The sequence below is a fragment of the Ambystoma mexicanum genome, chromosome 1q, assembly GCF_040938575.1.
Source record: "Ambystoma mexicanum isolate Mex_15411 chromosome 1q, UKY_AmexF1_1, whole genome shotgun sequence".
Classification (NCBI taxonomy): domain Eukaryota; kingdom Metazoa; phylum Chordata; class Amphibia; order Caudata; family Ambystomatidae; genus Ambystoma; species Ambystoma mexicanum.
Genome location: NC_090922.1, coordinates 1,208,421,597 through 1,208,436,317, shown reverse-complemented (window position 1 = coordinate 1,208,436,317; position 14,721 = coordinate 1,208,421,597). Strand labels below are relative to the sequence as shown.

Here is a 14,721-nt window from a genome sequence, read left to right as displayed (position 1 = left end):
TTTGTTTTTATCTTTCGCAGGATTCACGAGTGAAGCCCGCCTCTGGCTCCAGTATGATTGGCAGGGGGAGGAAGTCAGGGAGATGCCCAGAACTCCCTGTGCTTAATCCCCTTGGTTACAGGAATGCACCCAAAGGTGATTGGTTGGCTGGCCGTCCTTGGCAGACAGCTACCCTGCTGTGTTAGTGACTGCTAGGCTGTGAATGAATTTGAGAAACCTGCATAAAAGGCGAGTCTTTTTGGCTTGGAAGGCAGTCGACCACTGGACGAAGGGATCCGGAGAAGAACTTGAAAGAGATGCCTGCTGCAACTCCTGGACAGTTGGTTTTCCCGGTGAAGCCCTGCTGCAGTGCTGAAGCTCTGAATTTGTTTCGACTAGAGAAGCTCTGCAAGGATAACTTCTCCCTTGGGTTGTTGGGACCAATCAACCCCAAAGTGAACTCATTTGGACATCCTCTCTGAGCTCGCTGTACTTCTGCTGCTGCTGCAACCGAAGTGCCAGGGAGAGGAACACCAAACAGAGTGGATCACTTTTAAGTCGGACCCAAGCGCCAGGAAGATCCTCCGGATTTCCCTGAAGCACAACTGACCAAGCCTGAGCCACCTCAACAGAGTGCTGGACCCCAGATGCGAGGAAAGTCTGAAGTGGTATCTGAGAACCGCAGTGTTGCTCTTTGCTGACAGACGCGAGGAGCTGAAACTGTGAAGTACAGCTGAATTGAAGTTTGCCCATTGCTGCTGCTGACCTTCCCATTGCAGTGCAGGAGTCCCCAGACATCCTCCCTCTTGTCCCCACAACTAAGGCCCAGAAATACCAGGATCTGCAGAGCTGTACAGGAATAGAAGCCAGCTGAAACAATTTCTTCTAACCAAAGGTACTGTAAAGTTAAAAGGATTTAACTCTTGGTGTGTAGCCTTACTTGCTCTCAATTGAGACTTGTCTAGGTTGCCCTTGCAAAGTTGCTCACAGCTTTGCCCCTCACAAGCCTCACAGCTTCTGGCACTTCAAGTGAATCTTATTTCTACAAACTTTTCTAAAAACTTTGCAAGGCTTTTACTTACCTGCAAAGAATATCCTCCGCTCCACTAGACTTTGCTCAACTAACATTGGCTGTCCTGGCTCCCTGAGAGACTCTTCTTCTTACCTCTGACTCTGTGCCTTTACTTTTCTCCAGGAAAGGGTTACGTTTACTTGACATTAAGAGGTTTAAAAAGTACTTAACTGTTAATGAATTATTTGTTCACCTTTTGTTTTATTCCCCATCAAACCTTTGCACCAAACTCAGTATTGCTCCAATGTGCCAATGATAAATCAATGTCCAGTGTCCTAGCTATTTAAGTCACCTGAGTGTGTCGGAAGTGTCTGTGTGCCAGCCCCAATGGGTATCATTTGATTTAGAGAAACTGTTTTGAAGTGTATTATAATTGTTATATGGTGCTCCCTTCGGAAGGCTTGTATAACTGACAAACTAATAATTGTTTAATCAAGAAAACTTGAGTGCAAGTTTTTGTTTGAATAACTGTCACTGTGATACTGTGTTACAACCCTAATGCTCACATTGACCCCTCTTGAGATGAGCCTGGCTGCTCAGCCACACTACCAACCTGTGTAGTTCAGACTTATACCATGAGTTGCTATTCCTGAGAGGTCAAGGTTGCTGTAGTCTTCTAAAGGATACTGCACCCAATCTTGCCTAACATCCAATATCCAGCTTCAGCTGCTGCTAAATTTCTTTTAGGCAGAGGGCGCTGTGCGTCGATTCAGTTGACTTGATGTCCCTCGAGGGCCTCCGTCTCGAGCATGTCGAAGGTATATATAGCACACACAGCACCCGTTGTCTTCAGTTCCGTTTTTCTGAGTAAGCTTTCGCTTTGTGTACTACGGCGCGCTTCAGATATTTCTTCAAGAATTATCAAAAAATATCTCTGACTCCGACAACCAAGAAGACCGGATTTTAAAAAATTGGCACTGCGACATGAAAATGACGCTGATAGACCCACATCGGGTGTGCTTATGGTATCTTGGTGTGGAGCTGTCAGAAGTGTCAGTCGATGACCGGAAAAGCTCTCAAGGAGCGTAAAGGTAAATTGGTGGTAGGTAGAATCCCCCAAAAACCCCATTGAAAAACATTCTTCCGATGAAGCGAGACACTTCTCTCCTTGACGGAAGAAGACTAAAAGGTCCAGGTCACGGAGTGGCTCCCACCACACCTCGTCATTGAGAAAATCGAAGAAAAGGCATCGCAAATCGCCTACTTGGTCTTCCTTGTCCGACTCCTCCACAGAAAGACTCAATCTTGCCCCACTAAGGCCTCTACTACAGCATAATGGGAATCATTCGGGCAGGAAATGCTAAAAATGTTCGAGACCCAGAAATCCTCGAAGGAAGTAGGCCATGCTCCTACCACGCCTTCTGAAGCCGGTAAGGAAAGGGCTCGAGTCAAATACTGCGTGCGCCCTTGAGCCCGGCACGAAGGCCAGATTCTCATTGTGAGCCGTCGAGGCCTCAACACGATGAAAAATAATCAAAGAATCCTTCGAGCCATTGAAGTCCACAGACAAGTTGACGTCGACGCCATAGACACAACCAGTGGCATCGACGTCCAAGACGTCTTTATTGAAGACATTGAGGCCTCCATCGGCATCTTGCTCTAAATCATCGAAGCCATCAATGCCATTGCCAGTAATTCAGAAAACGTTCACTCCTTTGCCTAGGAAGGATTTCTTTGTCACTCACATTTATGAGGACAATAAACCATCTGATGACAATGATCCACCCTTTGTATTGCAATATGGCAACCCTAATGACCCTGCTATCTTCATATCAGAGGAATCTAGGTTGCAGGACCTGCGTGAAAATGTACAGACTGCCAGTGGAGTGGACACTTCACCAGAGTTGGATTTTGGTAGGCCAGAACCAGATGATCAATTTGGTAGGCCAGAACCAGATAATCACGCAGATGCCTCTTGGACAATTAATGACCAGGTTCATTGATTATCTAGGATTGAGCAGGCCTGCCCTACCATTTCGAACATGATGACCTCATGGATATCCTGGACAAAGGGATCCTAGCCTACCTTTTCATGTCGCTCTACAAAAGAGAGTAAGTGCAATTGGGTAGCACCGGAAATCGTCTGTCAGTCAATACAAATTTGACAAAAATATAGGCTGTCAAGTAGTGACCTCAACTACTTGTCAAAACATCCTACCCCAGGATGTCTGGTGGTGCAATCGGCAACCACTACCTCCAGATCGGGATGATAAACGTACAGACGCCTGGTCAAGGAAAGTCTTTTGTGCTGAGAACATGGCTCTCAAATCAGCCAACTCTAAATGTGTCCTTGTGAAATTCACCTACACCCTATGGGACGGTGTATCCATGGCAGCTGAACATATTCCCAAAGGGGAGGAAAGAGAAGGCTTCTTTCCCCATTTTACAAGATGGCAAAGAGGCCATGTGTGAGTCTCTTTAGTCGGGTTTGGATTCGGCTGACCGTATCAGCAGAGCCATGCGGGAAGCACCATGATACGCAGGTTTGCATGGTTAAGGAAGTCTGGATTTGCACTGGACATGCAGTCTAGACTCCTTAATATGCCTTTTGACAGGTCTCCTCTTTTTGGCAGCAAGCCTGACGAAAGCCTTGAGAAGCTACAGACCTTGAAGGCGGCAGCCAAGTTTCTAGGTGCCTCTGTTAGGCAGGAACAAATATTCTTGAGTAACCTCAGAGCGTGAGGATCATGGGTACAGTCGCATTACACTAGGGATAGAATGACACCCTGTCCCTTTTTGAACTTCGAAAACGTAATGTACCAATACTCTGCAGCTACCACTAGATATCGGCATGTGAATCTAAGCAGAAAAAGAGACGTCGACAGGGCGTGCCAGTAATACTATCCCTAGTGTGACATCCACTGTACACATGTGTCATGACCACTGTGAGGGGGCACAAGTTGTGCCACAAGCAGGCTCCCACCAGAACCCTGAGGGCCTTAAAACCACGGCAAAAGGGATCCTGGAGCCAGTCACCAGGAGGCTCATATGTAGGAAGGAAGGGCTGTTCAAACCAGGTCCCATTTATGTACATGGGCCTTTAAATCCAACATGGAAGCACCCACACAGTTTAGTTCTAAGTACCAAGCCATACGGTCTAGTGTTTTGGGTGTGGCAGGCATGGAACTACTTTCCCTGGGCTATATAAACCACACCCTGACTGCAGAACGCGCTGTGTGTTATTCTGCAACCAGGAGCGTGCCGCTCACTGTGTCCAGCTCCTGGTTTTCAGCATCTTCCTGTAATACTGCAAGAACAAGATTATTCTGTTTTATCTGAGAAAACACCATTCAGCACTCAGCATCTCAACTGGGCTGCAATCTGTGGAAACCGAGAGAAGAAGAAACATCACTCACCTGTGAGTTCTAGCTTAAGGACTTCCAGCAAACCGCTACAACAGCTGCTGTTCGAACATTGCGACCTGCAATAACGAGAAAGGGAAAAACAATGTTAGAACGTGCGCTTCCAAAACATCGAATTCCATCTCTTACCTGAATTCCATCGCGCTAGGCCACGCTTCCATCCGGAGCACCACAGCAACATCTGCCAGCTGCAAAGGAAAAGAGACATATATTCAGGTTCGCTTTCAATATTAAACAACTGCACAGCGCTGTACTTACCTTAACGGATTCCGGGGGCCTGTTTTTCATCACACTCTCATCCACTCGCAGCACCACAGTGGCCTGTGAGGAGAAGAAGAAAACACAGGTTAGCTTTAAAAGACAAAGGCGCTGCGTGCTTTCTGTTACCTAGAAACGTGCCTCTCCCTCCGGAACGTGAGCATCAAGACCTTCGCACCTGAAAAGGAGATGGACATTAACAAATTCCCACCATAAACAGAACAAAGACTTACAATTAACAAACCTACCTGCCTGCCAGCAGATTCGGGGTCACAGCAGGCCTGGGCCCAAGGAAGGCATACTGCACCAGTGAAGCAACTCGGGCAGCTCGCCACCAAACGTCAAGCGCCCCTGCACAAGAAATGCAGGATGGATAGCTCACCCTACAAATAATTAAGATTCATTATTCAGCACTGGGCAACTACGCATCCAGGGTTCCAGATCTCAGAGCCTTCCAAACCCCCCCCAGGGATATCAGGTGAGTGTAATACCATGATCCCTCACGCGTCGAGGTCCCTCAGTTTGTTTTCTTCCGCCATGCTAGACGGACGCGTATAGCGGAGTTCCTTTCAGCGATAAGCCATTGACTTTTATACAATTACAATAGTTTTTCTTTCTAGCCGTTCATCGACTGCAGAAATACCATGCTGGCGAAGAAGGAAAACTCCCAGTCGGAGACAATCATAACAGACCCTGCGTCCTTGGAAGGCTGCCCTGTGCCTCGGCCCAGACAGTAGGGAGAGAGGGGAGGCCATTTTAGAATGCATATTCTCTCCTTCCTACACTTTGTTTGCCCAGCTGCCATTTCCATAACCCATAATTATGGTAAATACACATTTAAATTTTGCCCTAAGTGTAATCGTAAATTCCCCTTGGTCGACAAACACTTAGTTTGCAATTTGTGTCTCCCGAGAGACCACGTTCAAACGTCTTGTCGGGCGTGCAGGCTCTTCAAGCCTAAGACGTTAAAGGACCGCTCCACGAAACACTGGGCCCACGACGCCAGGCCACTCCAGGCCATGGAGGTAGAGTGAGCCTTTAGCGATGGCAGCGAAGCCGTACTTTCGGATGGCAAAGGCATCTGAGTGGCTTCAGCTACTGAAGCGCAGACCCCCCGACCCTGTAGGACAGGCCGGCGGCCATGTTGTGGGGACTTCACCCGGCAGCGCTACAAAAGCACACACCACCAAGCACATAAGCCCCAGTTGACATTTGACAGATGAGTCGAATACTCGACAATGTTCGACGCCCCATGAAATGTCCACCCGGTCCTCTGGCCAATCTGGATCAAGATCGCCACACGACAGGGTTCAACCGTTGAAAGACGGCAAGGGTGTCGCACGAAAAACTCCTTCCGAAGGCCGATAGTCCACAGACGAAGCCTTGGCTCCCACACCTGAAGTTCGACGTTCGGCTGATAAAACGGCAGGCCCCAAGATGTCTGTTCAACACTCCTCTGGGCCCCAGGGTGGGGAAAAAAACATCATAAAAAGCCCTCTAAGACCCCTCATAGGGGCAAGAGCCCGCCTAGGGAGAAGACATCACAAAAGGGAATATTATCCAAGCCCATAGAGAAACCTACGAGCTCTAGACCAAAAATTATACCTCCAACTGATGAGGATATGGGTATTTCCCCTCAACCTATTGTGATCCCAAGTTCTAAGGAATGGTCTTCACAAGATATTGATAAGGTTATGCGAAGAATGAACTTCAGGGCTAATTTTTATGAAAAGAACCCAGATTTCTTACGAAGCTTCCACTCCTCCCACCTCCGCCCCTTCAGGCTCTCAAGCCTCTGGTTTACCCTCTCAACCCCCTTCTAAGATGTCTCGCTCTAATGTCCCCTTACAAAGCACAGTTATAGATCTATATGACCCCGAAATAGAACCAGAAGACCAGGAGGAGCTTTTTTATGGGGATGATGAAGACCCAGACCCAGACGCAGACCAGGAGGCGAACGTGTACACCATAGATTCTCCTCATAATCTGGACACTCCAGTGGTAGATTCCCCTGTCGATAATCAACCCCTCCTCAATGAAGTCTTGGCCAAAGCAGCGGAAGACTTCCTAATTGACACACAGGACGTACAGAAGGATAGAGACTTTGCTGAACAAATATTGGGGGACAAAAAGACAGTAGGTCAGTTTATCCCATTACTAAAATCGGTCCAATGCAGAATACAGCCTTCCTTAGAAGCACGCAATCTCAGACGGGCCGTTAACCCGCGTGTGGAAAAACCATCAGACCCCTTTATATATATGAGGCCAGTTGAAACCAGACTCACTGGTTGTTACCACAACAAGAAAGAGCAGGCACACCCCTTGCTTCATCCGAGGCACCACCAGATAAGGAAAGCAAAAAGATATATGCCATGGGCAGAAAGGTTGCTTCCTCTGCGGCCTACCAAACTAGAACAGCCAGCAACGCTATACTTTTGGCAAGTTATAACTGCCATAAGTGGGAGAAGGTTTCTGCGTTACTTACGTCCTCCCCGGAGCCACTTGAATCACAACTAGCTCAGGTGGCAGCAGACGGAAGAGCCGTATCTACCCGTCTCATCAAATCAAATTTCGATGCAGCTGACAATGCCGGAAGAGTCATTGCAGAGTGGACTATTATAAAGCGGCATGCATGGTTCGCCAGTGTGGCTTTATGCCAGAGACCCAAGCCACTCTTCTAAACATGCCAGTGGAACCTAATGTGCTCTTCGGCAAGGCTGTGGAAGACTCACTTAAGATAGCAGAGTATGACACTCTAAAATCTTTAGGTCAGCTCACAAACAATCCTACTGGTCAAATGGGTAACGTTAATTTTCGCCGTTTTCTGGGCCAAAATTCAGATTGGATCAGCTACAATCAATGCCAAGGTTCCTATGGGAATAATCAAGGATAAGCCTTCCAATGCTATCCCTGAGGACAACGCAGAGGTTGTGGTAGTCGGGGCAGATGCCCAGCTCGAGATGGCACCCCACCTCAGAGCAAGTGACATTCCGCTCCAGGTTTCCTCCCATGCATCTCCAGTAGGACGACGCATTTCCAACTTCACCCACGCAGGGGAGGGTATCACCTCGGACAGATGGGTGCTGTCCACGGTAGCAGGGGACTACTGCATAGAACTACTTCAAGGTCCTCACGACCTCCCCACGACAGAAAATCCACTCAGAGGAACATCAGCAGATCCTTCTAGAAGAAACAACGCTTCTATTATAGGACGCCATAGAAGTGGTCCCAACCAGGTAAACAAGGGTATTTATTCAACTTACTTCCTTGTGCCAAAGAAAGATCCAGAAGAATGGGCAGATTTTTGTTATCAACTGTTCAAGATGATACTAAATAATGGGAAAGTTCCAACATGGAAACATGCCTTAATTGTCCTTATCTATAGCAAAGGGTCAATGCTTGACCCAAAGAACTACAGGTCAATAGTAGCCCTACTTGACGTAGTGGGGAAAATCTTCGCTACACAGCTATTGGCCAATTATTAACATGGATCAAAGAAGTGATGTTGCCGACATGAGGCAAACTGCATTTGTGAAAGGCGTGGGCTGCAGTTTAAACTTGTTTATTCTTAAAACCCTTACATTGGAAGTGATCAGAAAGAAAACACTGATATGTCGCCTTCATCGACCTGGCACACACCTTTGATGGTGTGGACTGGGAGCTCTTATGGGCAAAAATGTCCAATGAAGGTGTCCTCCGAGTCTAATTGCTGCCATAAAAACTCTCTATTATGAGACATAGTACAAATCCGGCTTGATGCATCAGGACATGTAACCACACCCATAAGAACATCACGAGGAGTAAAGCAAGGATGCCCGTTTGGAGCAACAATTCTTTAACTTCTTCATCGCAGATGTGAGAAGAACTGTAGAAGAAGCTCACTCCTTTCCACCAAAAATCAACGGCATTCATATTATCACAATGATATATGCTGATGATATTGTGCTCCTCGATACAACACCAATTGGCCTCCAAAGGAAAATCGATGCTTTGAGAAAATATATAGATAAAAATAGTCTCGAGATAAATGTAAAGAAATCCGAGATATTGGTGCTCAAGAACCTCCAAGGGAAGAATAACACCAGAACAATAAAATGTACTTGGATGCTTGGAAAAGAGACCCTAAATGTGGTCAAGGATGCAAAATATTTGGGAATCCCAATAAACTCAAGCATCAATGAGCCGATGGTGAAGAAAATGGCATCTAAATGCAACCAGCTGGCTGCACAGGCGGTCAAATTGCACATAAAATACTGCAAGTTCTCGATGATCCCTGTCATCCGCTTTTACAGGAATAATCATTCCAGTCCTGACTTACGGTGCTGAGACGCTGTTTGGTTGCCACTGTGAAGTCTGGACAAGGTGCAAACATGTTATCTGGAGAAGGATTTTAAACCTACCAAAAGGGTATCCAGCAGTCTGTATAAGGTATGAGGTCAGCCAATCGTCTATGGCAGCTGTTGTGATGTGGGACACTCTGGCGTTCTATATCTCGAAAGGTGATTGGAGGAGTCAATATCCCGCAATTTTACATATTAAATGAGGATGTAGTTATTGAGGTGGATAGCCTCCTAAATCAATGGAAAACTGCCTGTGAGAACATACTAGAGCAGTTGAACACTTATAAGAAATGGCTAATATGTAACCCAAATGCAGTTTTAAAAAAAAAAGCTATACGAGAAAGATTGGATCGAAACCAACGAAAAAAGAATAGAGTGCGCAAGAATGAGAAACGCTCTGAAAGAAGCCAAAAAACTGCATGTGATACCTGAATATATGGTGAAGTCCCCTGTAAGAATACAAGAACAACATTCTTGAAGTTTAGACTGAATCACCTTGACACACGTGATGAAGGATGTGAAAAAAAAATCTAACCCTATGTGTAAGCTCGGTAATTCCCAGGAACAATCCCTGAAACTTCTAGTTCTCTTCTGCCCCAAGATGAGAGAGGAAAGAACGAGACATATGGGTTCTGAACTGGGAAAATATCCTGCTCGATGTGCATAGGATTGGTGGGAAAATATCCTGCTCGATGTGCAGAGGATTGGTGGCAGATTCTACATGAGGGCAGAACTAACAAAATCTTTGCATGATCATTTTTTCTGGAAAAGCTGAAACGGAGCCTCGTGAAAGCAAATGAGAAAAAGGGACTGAATGTTTGCCTGAGACGATGTGCAGAATATCTAATTCCTTGCTTTCTGTTCCATAAGCTTACTTATTAACTTCTTGTTGATGAGATCAAATATGAAATTGTAAACAATTTTTAAACCGTGATTAAAAACAATTACCTTTTTAAAGGTTTGTAATAAGGCAAAACAAACAATGCACCCTGTATTAGATTTACGCCCTGCGAACAAGTATGTCAAGCCATAAAAATTCTGCATGACTATGCTACAAGAGGTAAACCTGCTACTAAAAAAGTGCTGCCCTTTGGGATAGCCTCTGCTCCAAGGGTATTCACAAAGGTACTGGCGGTAGTGGCAGCGCACCTGCGCAGGGGAGCAATCCCAGTGTACCCTTAACTGGACGAGTGGTTCATAACAGGGGAATCGCCTCCGATTTGCAGACAAAGCATTCAAACAACAATCCACCTCCTTTTTCAATTGGGTTTCTCCATCAATGAGAAAAAAATCAAGCCTATTTCCAAGCACTTCCAAACAGTTCCTAGGAGCTATCCCAAACACAGAGGAAGGATTGGTCTTTCCTTCAGAGGAAAGGGTAAAACATTTGTTACTGCAAATGCCACGTTATCGGGCCTGCCGCCAGATAAGGGCGCGCAAAGCAATGCGTTTAATAGGCATGATGGCATCTTGCATATACCTGGTTCCTCACGCACGCCTGCGCATGCATCCCATACAGGAGTGGTTGGCGAAACAGTGGTCACAGGCAAGCGGTCAGTGGTACGATCTAGTGGTCGATTCGCCAACGCTTGTACAAATCTTCGCTGGTAGACGAAGGAGAACCTAACGAGAGGGAAACCCTTCTACGACCCACAGATGCAAGCAGTGGTCACAAGGAACGCCTTACTAGCAGGGTGGGGGGGGGCTCACTACCTTCACCCCACAGCTCAGGGTCTGTGGTCTCACACTGCAGATCAGAACCACATCAATGTGCTGGAGCTCTTGGCAGTATTCAAAGCCCTTAAGGCATTCAAACCCCATTTAACAAACCTGTCAGTGCAGATCCTAACGGACAGCACTACAGCAATGTTTTATATCAACAAACTGGGGGTTACACGTTCTCCAAATCTGTCCAGACTTGCATAGAAAGTCTGAAAATGGGCACTCAGACGGAAGATGTTCCTGTCATCACGTGTTCCAGGGGAACTCGACTCTCTAGCAGACTCATTGAGCAGAGATCTCTTACCAGAGGAACACGAGTGGCGTCTACACAAAGGCTGTAGAACACCTCTTCTCTCAATGGGGTTTCCCAACTACAGACTTATTCGCCACAAGCGAAAATCGTCAATGCCCAAACTTCGTGTCCAGGTTCCCCCAGCCAGGCTCCAAGGGGAACGCCCTATGGATGAACTGGTCAGGGAAATGTGCTTACGCCAATCTACCCCCACCCCCCCCACTCCTCTCGTGAGGAAGGTAGTGAACAAGTTACACAAGGAACCAGTGACGCTTATCCTAGTTGCTCCTATGTGGGCAAGACAACTCTGGTATCCACATCTGCGCAAACTGGCAATGTGCGATCCCATCAAGCTCCCGTGCCACTAACGGCGCACCCACAACCACACTCCATGAACTTGGCAGCATGGCTCCTGAAGTCAGAGTTAGGGCATCTCAATCTACGCAACGATGCATGGATATCTTGCAATGTCAAGGAAACCAAACCCTAGGCACTGTTATTATGACAATTGGAGACGATTCGTAATCTGTTGCCAGACTAAGCAAATCAACCCCATAGATTGTACTCCATCTAACATTCTAACCTATATGCTCCACTTGCTAGATACAGGGTTAGTATTCAACTCCCTATAAAAGTACACCTGGCGGCCTTGTCAGCCTATACCACTTCCCATAATAAGGTCTCATGGTGGAAGGTACTGATCATCAAAGCATTTATGGAAGGGGTAAAAAGACTCCGCCCTCAAATTTCTAACCCACCGTCATGTTGGGACCTCAATGGGGTACTCTGTAAGTTCATGGGCCCCCATGAACCTTCTCACATCCCACCTCCTTCTTCCACTGCTCGCTAATCTTTGCACAGCATATGATCTAAGCAGATTCCACAAGCCTCAGAAAGGATACATTAATTGTATTTCTGATGCTTAGATCTGCTTAGATTCACATACCGACCTACCCTTACTCCCCTCGGAGACTGGTGCATGGATGCTTATGAGCTTGTCTGATAGGTATCTGCTTGGAAAAAACTGTACTTGCGCTACACCTCATGCTACCTCATGTCAGAAAAATATAAATCTGAGGGACCTTGACGCATGAGGGATCATGGGTACAGTGGACGTCACACTAGGGATAGTATTACTGGCACGCCCTGTCAACGTCCCTTTTCGAGTTTCGAAAACAACTGTAATACTCTGCAGCTTCCACTAGATGTCGGCTTATGCACACCATGTCAATCTAAGCAGATACAAGCATCAGAAATACCATTACGGTGAGTTATATATTTTCGTTCTGAGGCTTGTGGAAGCTGCAGATTATTACAGGTGTTGTTTTCGAAACTCAAAAAGGGACATCAACAGGGCGTGCCAGTAATACTATCCCTAGCGTGACGTCCACTGTACCCATGGCACTTAACACGTCGAGGTCCTTACAGATAGTTTTTTTCCCTCCATCGTGAGCGGTCGCTTCTCTGAGTCCATTCTGGTTAACGCCATTTGCTTATGCAAAGTTTAAAATATAGTTACTCTTTCTGTCCTTTTCGACCGATGCTGAACTTCTCGACGCGGTGAAGAATCAAGAAAAGGACAACACAGCCTGTCGGACAAAATCAACTTTCGACTGAACCCTTTCGGCCTTGGAAGGCCCAACTGGCCTAGGCCCTTACAGTAGGGAGAGTAGGGGCCGGTCATTATACGATGTATTTTTCCACCCCTTCCCCTTATCGTCCAGCTGCCTTCCCCAGACATGGATAAGACCCCCTTTAAATTCTGCCCAAACTGTAATAAACTGTTTCCGTGGATCGATAAACTGTTTGTAACCTGTGTCTAGACCACAACGAAGTGCACTTCCGAGCTTGTAAGCTCTTCCGACCCAAGATCCTTAAAGATCGTAGACCGAAACGCATCACGCCATGCACGCTGAGGCCGCCATGGACGTGGCGGGAGCCTCCAGTGACAGCAGCTGTGTAGTCTTTTCGGACGGCGACAGTGATGGGGAACAGCCACGTTCCCAAGTGTTAGCCCACGACCCTGGAAGATAGCCCAGCGGCAAGAGCACTCAATCTCCCCATACTAAACACACAACCCGCAGTGATATCGGCTCCGCCCGACAAACGCCGAGATTCGGCATCTAGGCGCAGATCAGTGGATTCCCTGTCCTCTGGACACTCAGTCTGTCGTCTCATGACAGGCCCCATAAAACGAAAGGCACCGCCCATGAAACTTCAACAGAGCATCGGCAGACGCGGCAGAGGTCCTTCCCAGTGTCGAAACTCAACACATTTTGTCGAAATCTGTAGGGAAGTCTAAAGATTCAGGGTTATCGCACCTGATTTTTAAAAAAAGCATGTCCCGGAAAGCCTTATTAAACCTTCTAATTCCAAAAAATCTTCCTCCAAGAGCTCGAATCATAAAGACAAGACCCAGAAAGATAGGTCTCCTAGGGTGGCGTCTGCCCCTTCCAAGGAGACAAACTGTTCCACAAGAAGCGGGGAGTGTCCATTAGGTGAGGCCCCACGACGCTGCTGTACCTTACCCTGGGGTCATCCACAGCTCAGACAAATGGTCAGCAGAGGACATAGAGGGCTGAGACCCTCATGCCTTAGAAAGTTTACAAAATACACCTCCCACTGATCAGGCCTCGAGCTGTCAGCCCTGGCCTTTCGCTATTCGGCCCCTAGCTTCATCCCAGCCTCCGACAAAGAGGTCTCACGCTTCTGCTGACCTTTATGATATGCATGCGGACACAGAAGTGGATCAGGAGGGGGATCAGTACTATGGTGAGGATGATGGTGGGGATAATAATGACAATGAGTCTAGTTCCGGCAAGGGTGCTATCACTACCCCTCCACTAAACGCAACCCACGGCCGAGACGCGACATGACCGGCGTAGAGGCCCAGCACACGACATCTAGGGAAAGGTACGTTGAATCTCTGTCCCCTGGGCACTCCAGATCCAGGTCACCACATGACTTTTCTGCCTTAAGACAGTCGGGATCTGACATTGTGAGTAAATCCAGCCCTGAATGCTACACCTCTAGACGAAGCGTTGAATCTACCAAAGTTCGACTTTCTCTGCCGAAATCAGTAAACCCTATCCAGGCGGGACTAGCCCATTTGGCAAAGAAACGGGTACCAGAAGGCCTAGTAAAAGTTAGGGAGTCTAGGAAAAAGACTTCTAAAACCCCACATAAAGATAGGTCACAGTGGGATAGGTCACCCCACAAGGACAAAGACACAGATGAACAGGACTCCCTGTCTTCAGCCCTAAAGAAGACACAGTTGCCTCCTGAAATACATCTCACTCCTCAAGATCAAGGAGTTCCTTTACACCCTTCAGACCCTACGTCACTCCTACCTCTACCCAGTGGTCTTTTGAGGATATAGACAGGGTCATGAGAAGAATGACTTGCATGGCAATTTTTTTATGAAAAAGACCCTAATTATTTTGCAATTTTTCAGTCCACCTCTCCAACAACAGCGGCCTCTGGTACTTGATTCCCTGCTTCGTCCACTGTTTCTAGACCCACAGCAGTCATTGATCTGTATGACCAGGACACTGATACCGAAGATCTCTATGCCTCAGATCCTTCTTATGGGGATGATGACGAGATTGATCCAGATACCTCTCCTGTTAATCGGGGCCCCCCCGCCCCCTATATCGGACTCACCCATAGATAACCAGCTTATTTCCAAATAGCAAC

General features: G+C 47.1%; 1 protein-coding gene across 7 annotated transcripts in view; it reads left to right on the top strand.

The window, feature by feature from the left end:
* MIER1 (MIER1 transcriptional regulator) overlaps nt 1–14,721 on the top strand; it is an 846,254-nt gene that overhangs the window by 164,452 nt on the left and 667,081 nt on the right. The gene's annotated exons all lie outside the window — the stretch shown is intronic.